This window comes from Canis lupus, chromosome 9 (genome assembly GCF_011100685.1).
Source record: "Canis lupus familiaris isolate Mischka breed German Shepherd chromosome 9, alternate assembly UU_Cfam_GSD_1.0, whole genome shotgun sequence".
Classification (NCBI taxonomy): Eukaryota; Metazoa; Chordata; class Mammalia; order Carnivora; family Canidae; genus Canis; species Canis lupus.
This window is the reverse complement of record NC_049230.1, coordinates 16,369,530-16,379,550: the sequence shown is the minus strand read 5'-3', so window position 1 is coordinate 16,379,550 and position 10,021 is coordinate 16,369,530. Positions and strand designations below refer to the sequence as shown.

Below are 10,021 nucleotides of genomic sequence, written 5' to 3'. Positions count from 1 at the left end.
ACTGCATCTTCAAGCTAGAGGGAAGAGCCATCATGAAGGAAAGTTTCACATAACCATCTTACAAGTGGATTGGGAAATGGCTAAGGGGGGCAGAGCTAAGTGGTAATTCCCACCCTTCTAGCCAGGAACTAAAACCAAGTCCATTACCAAACAAAACTTGTTAGCTTTGTGTGTTGTCCATTTTTAGGACAGTCTGGTATTCCCTTGTCTGTCTCCCTTTGGCACTTTACATTAAAGCCCTAAGAATAAAAATATCCAAGTGCTAGTTTTTCTGGGACACTCAAAAGAAGGGAGCTTAGAAGACTACATCTAATTTCCCAGCCACCCTTACTGGAAGTCCAAAAAGTATACTGGGTGATAGTAACCGCCAAGAAGAGAAGAAACCAAGCCCACCAAATCCCTGAGGCATGACAGAGAGCCAGTCTGGGTTAAGAAAGTAGCCCCTGGAGAAAAGCTCTGTGTGGTTCCATGTTATATAATTAAGAAGACTCTGCAAGAGACACGTGGGTGGCCCAGTGGTTGAGCATCTACCTTCGGCTCAGGGTCGGATCCCAGGTTACTTCCTGTGAGGAGCCTGCTTCTCCTTCTGCCTCTATCTCTGCCTCTCTTTCTGTGTGTTTCTCTTGAATAAATAAATAAACCTTAAAAAAAGACTCTGCAAAACCAAGATTTTAATGTTTACACAAAATTATACTTCAATAGCATTGTTTTCCTTATTGATTATTCTCTCACTCTATATACTGATGAATGTTTACATCTACTGACTCCTAGCCTAAATTTAATCATCACTGTTTTAGCCAGAAAGCTCTAGGAATATGTCTTTGCTAGCATTCTTTCAGCTTTACATCATTGTTTAATCAACAAATGCCATATCAGCATTTTTTTATAATATAGGATCATCATTCCTCAATTTTCAACCATTACCACCTTTTACTTTTTAAAGGTGAGAAGGTTGGGGCAGCCCGGGTGGCTCAGTGGCTTAGCACCACCTTCAGTACCGGTTGTGGTCCTGGAGACCCGGGATCGAGTCCCATGGCAGGTTCCCTGCATGGAATGGAGCCTGCTTCTCCCTCTGCCTGTGTCTGTGCCTCTCTCTCTCTCTCTCTCTCTGTGTGTGTGTGTGTGTGTGTGTGTCTCATGAATAAATAAATAAGATTTTTAAAAAATAATAAAGGTGAGAAGGTTGATATGAGTAACCTGAAAACCTTTCTAGGAAATATGGGGATAATGTTCACAGAAGATAAAGGCCTGAAACTACAGAATAAGCTTCCAGTTGATGGTAAGCACTAAAAATATCACAGTGGGAGGGAAAACAAATCACAGTGGCCTTCAAGGAAAGTTGAGTGTGTGAACTTTTGTAACTAATACTTTCTATTTAAGGAATGTTTCATCCCCCCAAGTCCCATCTCTAAAATGATTTCACCAAACTGAGAACTGTTTCCACCCTTAAGTTTTATTCCTGGAAGTGAAATAATATGAATTTTTAGAATAAAACACTTAAAAGTCTGTGTTTCTGAATTTATGCATGTTTTACTTAAATTCATTTAAATATCAACAGTACTGCCTGAAACTGAATTTTTCCCTTTCTTCCAGCCAAGGGAAAGGTGTATGTGAACAGATTGATGAAAGAGTTAAGGTTTCTTGAAGGTGAGTAAGAAGCATGATGCAAGGGCAAGTAAAACCGGTCATCAAGCTTTGCTTTTATTTTCAAAAACTCTTACTATTTTACAATTTTCAGATTATTAATCCCACCTACCCCAGCCATTTAAGTCAGTGTTTATTCTTTATATACTTTAAGCACACTATAGTCACCAAAATGTTTTAAATATAGTAACCCAAAAGCAGTGGTTCCCAAATAAAATTGTACATCAGAATCATAAGGGGGAAAATACAGCATTCAAAACACTAGGCCCCTTTCTAGTCATATTGACCTTGAATTTCCAGAGATAGTATCTAGAAACATATGTCCTCAAAAAGTTTCCCAGAGTATTGTGATACAGTAAATCCATGGATTGCTCAACAGATGGCTGGTTGAATGGATGGTTGGATGGATGGATGGATGGATGGATGGATGGATTGATTTATAGTTAATCCATTGATTTAGCAAGTTTTGAATTCTGTGCAAACACACGTATAAAGGCTGATTTTTAGTCTTTGCCTTGACTTACAAATACCCTTAACTCTTTACTATCTTCTCTTAGATATTTTCCTAAAAGTCCTAACAGAATCTCACAGATCAGAATTTAAGAATTTCTGACTTACATACCAAAACCACATTTACTTGGATAGTTTAACTGTTCTTTGCTCTTCATTGTATATGTAGTACTGATATCTAAGCATGACCTAGAATAACCCACTCTACATTACAAATATTTTTCATATCCCATCCCTTTCTCTCCTAAGGGGTGAAGATATCTCCAAATAAGGAAGACATTTTCTTGAAAAACATGGGAATTGATCTTAAGGAGAAAGAAATCAAGGAACTGAAGGATCGCCTACCAGTTGATGGTGAGAGTTTTGAGTGTCAATATATCCCTTAGCCAAACTTTGGACTTGAGGCTAGTCTCAGTTCTGGAATGACTGAAGATAGGATGTATATGAAAAGAAGAAAAAGAGTGAGTAGGCCTTTATCATAGCTATCAAACTGGCCCAATGGCTATCACTAGGGAAGGATCACCAAGAATCCTGCCCCATATAGATGGCAAGTGTCACTCTTCACAGGAAATGCCAGGATCTAACAGAATACTAAAGATTTTAATCTTTGAGTCCCTATTGCTAATCCAGCATTAAATAGAAATGGCCAACACTACGGTCCTGACACATTCAAGGTACTGTTTTAAGCATTTTACATATATTGTCTTATTAGATCTTGCAAAAAACTCTACAAGTCAGGTTCTATTTTTACCCACATTTTACATATAAGGAAACTAAGGCACAGAGAAGTCAAGTAGTGTGCCTACTGGAATTTAATTATTTAGTAAACATTTATGGAGCATCAATCTTGTGCAGACCTTTAAACTAATGCTGAGATAATTGGAATACAAATGATTCTTGGTATCTCACCCTTAGGGGAATTTACAATCTTAGGATTATTATTACACATAAAACAAGAGTGTGAACACATTTGAGTAGTGATGGATTACCACCTTGACCAAGTCATAAGTGGAGAAAGAGCATGTCCCATAGGCAGCTTTAAGGTTCCAAACTAAATCTTGCCTATTAGAGCAATAACATCTTTTAAGTACTATCTTAACATTTCAATCCAGTCTTTCTCAAACTTGCAGGTTTACAAACTACTAAAACTGTATCCATTGACTTCTAGTAACTTCAGATTTTGAGAAACAGACTAAAGGAACTAAGTGCATCAATTATGAAAAAGTCTTTCAACTAAGGATAGGTATTGCAAAACAAAAGTTTTGTCATCATACTTGGGAACTTAACTGAATATATCAACATGATGATTATCATGTTGGCAACCTAAGAGCAGCCAGACAAGCATACCAGCATTCTGTCCTTTAAGGGGATCACTTGATGCCAAAGTGATCATAAGCCCAGAGGTAAAATCAGCACTGACAAAATGGAAACATAATTTTTAAATAAAATTTTTTAACTCTTTGTTTTTTCGTCTCATTTATAATTTTAATCAAAGCATTGCTATTCATTTTTTCTTAACTCTTTCTTATAAGCACCAAATTTTATTATTTTTTTAGCACCAAATTTTAATATCTAGGTCAATTTTTTTGGGAAAGAAACACCATCAAAGAACTTCCCTCCAGAATAAAACAATGATGTTCATTCCTCCAAACAACCGAATTTGAAGTCTACTGAAACAAAACAAAGAAGCACCCCCACACACACACACACAGAAAAGTAACAAAAATCACATTCTAGGAGTTCAGTGCATTTAGTAGCCTTTGCTGTGCTGTCTAATCATCCTTCAGCTGACTTTTTTTTTAATTGGAGTTCAATTTGCCAACATATAGCATAACACCCAGTGCTCATCCCAACAAGTGCCCCCCTCAATGCCTGTCACCCAGTCACCCCCACCCCCCCGCCCACCTCCCTTTCTACCACCCCTTCAGCTGACTTTCAAAAAAATTAACACCCTAGCGCATCAAAATATACATTTTCCATTTGCTTTGTTTAAATTAAAAATAATAATTTAAAAAAAAAAGAAAACTTGAAGGAATTCACAATCAATTGCCTGACTCATTTCTATGTCATGTATAGCCTATGAAGGTCAGGAAGGCTATTTGCAGCACACATGATTAGAAGAGATTGGTCTTCAAGGTTTAGCTTTCTTCCAAACAGTGTAAAATACCCACAATTCCAAGTATGAGGGAACACAGATGATCTCCTTTGAGAATTCCACAGGACAATACAAGTGCCCAAGCTGTTCTTCATAGAGCAACAAGGCTTCTGTCAAATTCACACAGTTACCCTGTGTAAAATATTTCCCATCTTGTTTCAGTACTTTCATTGAGAGGTCAAGAATCAGTCTGAGAAACTCCCATGTGGAATCTTCTTCTGGAGATGTGGAGATTGGAACAGCTGTCAAATCATTAATCACATAATCAAACTCTCTCCCTTCTTTGGCGTACCTCTTCAGTACTGGAATACAGTCTTCTATTAGAACCTGATAGGAGTCTCCTTTAAGATTGTTTAAGACGTCACCACATGTTTTCCGCATGTATTTCTTATATTCATCAATCACCATTTGGTCAATCTCTACCATAGTGACCATCTTTGGTTTCAGTTTGACTATTTCACATAATATGCCCCATCTCCACCCCCCAGAATCAGTACATCTTTGCCACTGTAGTCTTCTTTTCCACTGCCCTTGATGTCCTGGGTAAACGCCAAATCACTCTCCGCCAGATTAACATCCCCACTAAGGATGAGAATATATCCAAACTGCTTCGAGTGTAAAATTTTAGTGTTCTGATAAGGTGAATCTTCATCATACACTACTTCATCTATGTCATACTCAACCAGGCGACCATGAGCAGTGGGCCAGTATCTGTCAATGGCCCCTCCTCGAAGTATGGGTGGTAACTGCTTCACCCGCTCAGTACTGTCCTGACTCAGTCTTTCATTCTTTCTTCTACTTTGTTCAAAAGACTGTTAACTTCTTGGCCTTGCATATCGCCATCATAACTCTATCCAACAACACAAATCCATGTGGGTAAATTATCGAATTGGCAAAGCTGCCATTTTTGTTTATGTAGGTCGAAAGATAACCATGGTCTTGCCAGGTGTACACCAACTCCGTCATCCCTTGCTCCTGGAAAATGAACTGGAGGCCTTTTAGAATGGTCTCGCCATCAGCTCTGGCGCCGAGCTTGAAGTCGAGCATGCTGTGCCGTGCTGCTGCCATAGTGAGGCGAGGCCCTGGGCCATGCCTGGGGCAGGCGGCAGTGGGAGACGTGGGGGGGGGGGGGGGGCACAGTGGGATGCGGCCGGTGGGGAGTGGGGCGCGCGGGTGGCCGGGCGAGGAGGAAATAAAATTTTTTAACTCTTTTTTTTTTCTTTTTTTTTTTTAATTTTTTAACTCTTAAGACATTTCAGACCCATGCCTGAAAAAGAGTAGCCTAATAAATAATAGATTGTCTTGAAGGAAAAGAGTGCTTTAAACCTTGCTAATGTGTTGTGCTGTATGGATTTTGATAGTGTAAAATACAGGAGCTATATTAATTTAAATTGATGACATGAAAAATAATAAACTTCTAGCAAAAATGTTTTTAAATGGTTGAATTTGGAGTTTCTATTTCAATTTTTCTAAAAATCTTTTTGATGCTTTTTTGCCTTAAAGATAATGGGAAGATTGACTTAAATGTGTTGATGGATGAAGTTAAAAATATTACAGGTGAGCAAGATGTTACAGTGATGAATATATTATATGGTCTTAAGGTTTTATATGGAACTATATTTTTAACACAATAGTGTTTTATCCCTCCATTTATTCACTTAAGAACTGTTTGCTCAGCACTTACTACATGCCAAGCATTGTTCTAGACACTTAGCATTCATCAGCAAACACAGCAAAGATCATTGCTCCCCTGGAGCTTAAATATTAGCAGGGAAACAAGCAATAAACAATTGACATAATAAGTCATTATAAAATATGTTAGAAAGTGATAGATGCTATAGAAAACAATGAAAAGTAGACTGAAGGAGATTGGAAGGGCAAGGCATATTGGGGAAAGAGTCACTTGTGGCTTTAAACAGCTAATCAGGCCTCCTTGAGAAGGTGACATTTGAGCAAATACTTGAAGGAGGTGAGGGTTTTGTCCATGTGGAGACTTCTAGAAAAAGAATTTTAGGAAGAAGGGGCAGGGACTAAGACCCAAAGGCAAGAACGAGCCTGGACTATTCAAGGAACAGCAAGAAGACCAATGTAGCTGAAGCTGAATAAGGAAGGAAAAAAATAATAAGAGATGAGGAGAGGCAGGTGATGAAAGCAAGATTAGTCAGGACTCTGAAAGCTCTGCCAGGATTTAGGCTTTCTTCTGCGAGAAATGGAAAGCCACTGTAGGTTTTAGACCAGAGGCATGATATGATCTGATCTATGCTTTCATCAGATCTTCCTGGATTCTGTGTGGAGAACAGACTCAAGGAGTGGGGGAGGAGTAGTGAGTAGAGCCCTAAAAGGGCTTTTAAAGTAATCCATGTTAGAAATTATGGTGATTCAGGGATCCCTGGGTGGCGCAAAAGTTTGGCGCCTGCCTTTGACCCAGGGCGCGATCCTGGAGACCCGGGATCAAGTCCCACGTCGGGCTCCCGGTGCATGGAGCCTGCTTCTCCCTCTGCCTGTCTCTGCCTCTCTCTCTCTCTGTGACTATCATAAATAAAAAATAAATAAAAAAAAGAAATTATGGTGATTCATATCAGGGTAGAAATCAATGAAAATGATAAAAAGTGGCTGGATTCTGAATATATTTTAAAAGGAGTTATTGTGATGATGGATTTTAACTAGACTTCTTGTGGTGGTCATTTCATAATTTATACCAATATCAAACCATTATGTTGTACACCTGAAACTAAAATAATGATATATGTCAATTATATCTCAATTAAAAAAAATAAAAAGAGTCAACAGGATTTCCTCATGGAAACTAGATAGAGGGAGAAGTCAGGGATGACTCTTAAGATTTTTGTCCTGAACAACTGACTGGACAGACTTGCCCTTGGAGCCTGGAGAAAATTGCCAGAAATACAAGTTTAGTTGGAAGAAAACTAGGAGTTCAGTTTGAGACATTTTAAGATACCTATTAGACTCCGAAATAGAGATATCAGGTAAAAGTTACCAGACAGTCACAAGTTCAAGAGATATCTTAGCTGAAAATATAGAATTGAAAGCCATAGGCATATAGATGGTATTTAAAGCCATGAGATTGAATGAATTCACCGAAGGAGTGAATATATATGAAGAAGGAAAGAGAACTAAAGAGTAATGCTAGAGCACTTCAACATTAAATGTTAAAGCAAAAGAAACCAAGAAGTGACCAGTAAAGTAGGTAGAAAACCAAGAGAATATGGTGTTCTGAAATCCAAATAAGTATACTAGGTCGGGTATCCCCAGACACAAACCCTGAGACAAGGATCATGTATACAGGTAGTTTACATGGGCGGTGAGCCCAGAAAACACAGGACTCTGAAAACTTCAGCAAACTTCAAACTTCAGCAAAGAGAAGTTTCAGGCAGTGAAGAGAGTTTAAGAGAAAATGGTAAGGTAAATATAAATCACAGGGGAGTAGGGAAGTGAAACGTGAATGAAGGCAGCAAATAAAATATGGGTTTATCAGGCAAGTTACCAAGAAGGTAACTGGAACTTAATTCCACTGGAGAATATCTGGGAAATTCTAGGTTACTTTTACACAAACCCCTCTCAGTCATTGGTTGAGAAATGCTCAAGGAGAAGGAGGCAATATTGCTCCACTGGCATTTCTAGCAGTAGAGCATAAGCAGAGTGAGCTCTGGCAACTGAAGAAATCCCTCAGACAAAGAGACACCAGCAATTGAAACTTGGACTAGCATGCATTAACTGGTAAGTGTTGAAGAGAAATGATCCAGGCATCTATAGCATCTGCTACAGGTATAAGCCAGGAAGACAAATCAACAGTCAAACAGATCAATAGGTCAAGTAAGATAAGACCTGAAAAGTGGCCATCGCATGTGGCCACGTTAGTGATCTCAATCACAAAATACCAAAAATATCACAAAATCAGTGATACCAAAAAGAGAAGTTTCAGGTAGTGAGGGTGGAAAGAAGCCTGACTGAAGAGAGTTTAAGAGAAAATGGTAAGGTAAATATAAATCAAAACCATCATGACATACCAACTCACATCAGTTAGAATGGCTAAAATGAACAACTAGGGAAACAACAAATGTTGGTGAAGATACAGAGAAAGGGGAACCCTCTTAGACTGTAAGTGGGAATGCAAACTGGTACAGCCACTCTGGAAAATACTATGGAGGTTCCTCAAAAATCTGAAAATAGAACTACCCCACAATTGCACTACTAGGTATTTATCCAAAAGATATAAACATAGTGATTCAAAGGGGCATATGCACTCCAGTGTATATAACAGCAATGTTGACAATAGCCAAAATAAGGAAAGAGCCCAGATGTCCATCAACAGATGTATGGAGATGATAGATAGATAGATAGATAGATAGATAGATAGATAGATAGATACACACTAGAATATTACTCAGCCAACAGAAAGAATGAAATCTTGCCATTTGCAATGATGTGGGTGGAACTAGAGGGTATTATGCTAAGCGAAATAAGTCAGTTGGAGAAAGACAAATACCATATGATTTCTTTTGTTTTTTAAAGATTTTATTTATTCATGAGAGAGAGAGCGAGAGAGAGGCAGAGACATAGGCAGAGAGAGAAGCAGGTTCCCGTGGGGATCCTGATGCGGGATTCAATTCCAGGACCCTGGGATCACAACCAGAGCCAAAGGCAGAGGCTCAACCACTGAGCCACCCAGGCATCCCAATACCATATGATTTCACCAACAATGTAGAATTTAAGAAATAAAACAGATGAACATAGGGGAACGGAAGGAAAAATAAAATAAGATAAAAACAGAGAGGGAGACAAACCATAAGAGACTTTTAACTATAAGAAATAAACTGAGGGTGGCTGGAGGAGAGGTGCCTGGGGGGTATGGGGTAACAGGGTGATGGGCATTAAGGAGGGCACTTGATGCAATGAGCACTAGGTGTTAAATGCAACTGATGAATCACTAAATTCTACCCTTGAAACTAATAATACAGTATATGTTAACTAAATTGAATTCAAGCTAAATTTTTTTTTAAAAAAAAGAGAAAATGGGAAGACAGGATTTAGAAAAGGTGTGAATATCTGAGAAATTTTGCTGCAAAGGGGAGCAAAGAAGTGGAACAAAGAGGCAAGTAAGTCGAAAGTGGTGTCAAGAGAAGGCTTTTTTTTAATTAAAGAGATAAAAGAATTTATGATCAAATGGAAGAGGAGGAAGTGGTGGTTTGAAAAGAAAAAAAGTGATATAGTCAGCAAGAAAAGCAGGAAAGTTAATACACTAGCAAAGTGTAGTGTGGTCATCCAGAAGAATTAAGGACTCACCTGAGGTTCATGATCCATTTAAAATGAGAACAGTCAGCACAGTTCACTTTAACACTAATTCAGCTGCCTGGCTGCAGCACAGAGTAAGCACAAACTTGTATTTAAACAGGATTGAGCTTTTGCCAAGTGGATATATTGAAAGCAAGGGCAGAGCAATTTCAATCCAGTCTTTCAAAACTTAAATACACTTAGCACTTTCTTTGCTCACCATTGCTTTTTACTTCTGTTCTTTATTGGGTTCAGTTTCATTCTTCCTGAAGTACATCCGTCTTAGTCATTTCAACAAGAGTTAGTCTTTGAAAATATCTTTATTTTACACTCAGCCTTGAGTCATGCATGCTTTGACTATGTCAAAGACTCCTAGATTATCATTCTACCTAGAACCCTGAAGTGTGCTGCTAGTATCTC

The 10,021-nt window shown here is 38.5% G+C and overlaps 1 pseudogene; it reads right to left on the bottom strand.

Annotated features, from left to right (window-relative positions):
- Nucleotides 1–4,215: 4,215 nt before the first annotated feature.
- Nucleotides 4,216–5,421, bottom strand: LOC100688281 (annotated as a pseudogene).
- Between the last annotated feature and the right edge of the window lie 4,600 nt (nt 5,422–10,021).